Source organism: Echinops telfairi, unplaced genomic scaffold, assembly GCF_000313985.2.
Source record: "Echinops telfairi isolate 266 unplaced genomic scaffold, ASM31398v2 ScPeMD7_7400;HRSCAF=8409, whole genome shotgun sequence".
Taxonomy (NCBI): domain Eukaryota; kingdom Metazoa; phylum Chordata; class Mammalia; order Afrosoricida; family Tenrecidae; genus Echinops; species Echinops telfairi.
In genome coordinates, this window is record NW_022111300.1 from 33,276,174 (window position 1) to 33,277,883 (window position 1,710).

The window sequence follows — 1,710 nt, forward strand, 5'->3', positions numbered from 1 at the left end:
TGTGCATTTCCCCTTCGTGTTTTTTTTAACTAAAGCAACTTTCAAATGCATCCAAAGGGAGATCAAATGATAAGATATAGCATTATAACCAAACTGCATGTTCCATAATGGACTTAACAATGCTCTCCGTCTGATAACAAGGCTGTTCACATCCCTGGACTATGGGAAGAGCTGATCCACCAGAGGGTTCATCCACACGTGGTTTCATCCACACGTGGACCTTGCAAATGGACTTTGGGCTTCAAGTGTCATCCATAGCCTTCGGCCAACCAGGTGGGTATTTACAACCTAAGCTTGATACCATTCCTTCCTTCGGATTTGGGTTTTATTGTTTACATTCCTTAGGATCACACAGACTGGTGTGATTCTCCCATGGGGACTTAGTTGATACCTCACTCAGATGGTTGCTTGTTTAAAGATGAGCCTTTAAGAACCTAGGTTCTATTCTAAGAATTATCAGTTTCTGCTCTCCAGGCCTTCAATTGATTAAGTGAGGCCCTCGCACATTATTGGGGGTGATCTCCTTCACTCAGAGTCAACTAAGTACGAATGCTCATGACAGGTACCAAATACCTTCACAGCAACGTTTAGATGGACGACAACAGCCTAGCCAAGTTGGCACACAAAATGAATCATCACATCCATTACCGCATTGGCACTTCGAACGGGTGTCAGCTTTGGCTCGGGTCAGGAATCCATACCTGTGGCAGAAGATCCTGGTGCACTGAACCAGTCCTGCTACTTACAAACTCTGAGGCCTGTGCCAGGAAGGGCCTGTGACCACAGGTCAGGTATGACTTAATGCTCTTTCACAGAAAAACCACCTCAAACGGGCCTACCCACAAAGGAGAACAGTAGCTTGCCTCACTGAAAAGATGTGGTTAGTACTTGCTTCATGCCCAGCTGGAGTCGGGGCCCAGCTCATGTTGGTGCATCTTCGGTTGCTGCCTTTGCTGTGCTCTGGAGCTCAGAGAGGAAACTGTCTTCTCCTTGCATCGAGAGTTGTCATCTCAAAAACCATCTGGAATGGCTCTACTCTGTCCCACAGGGTCACTAGCAGTCAGAATCTCCCCCCTGCAGGGCAGGGGGGTCAGAAGTTTGTTTGGTGAGTTGGTTTTATTCTGAAGTCCCACGGGGCAGCATCTGGCAATTCTAAGTGCTTCTCCTCCCGGAAAAAAAGCAAGAAAGACATCTCTCATTCTTACCATCTCCAACCAAAACCTCAGCCAAACCCTGCCCCAGAGGTCCTGTTGTCAGCTGACGGGGCCAGAGGCATATACGCTGATGTGCTTTGGTCCAGGCTCCTGGAGTGGAGTGGTCCACATGCTCCTGGAGTGGGTGTAATGCCCATCCCAAACACACAGACAGAACTAGTAAATAAAAGATGAAAACACACAGAGACGGGAGGAAGGAAAGGGAAGGGTTCCCCACAGAAAATGAGCCCCCTTGACTGTCGGGGAGACGGATGGTTGAGTGGCACAAACGTCAACTGCCCACAATAATCACCAGGCTTCCCTTCATACTTGCTCATCTTTGATGTGCTCCTCTTCTCCCTCCTCCTCCTCTCCTACACCCAGCTCCAAGTTCACACTGTGATCAGATCAGATTAGTCTTCCTTCACTTTTCCTCGGAGAGAAGCGCCACTTTCATCATGGCCCTCTCCTCACCCAGCTACCAAGTTTCCCAGCGCCCATTGGAATGAAGTCCCCT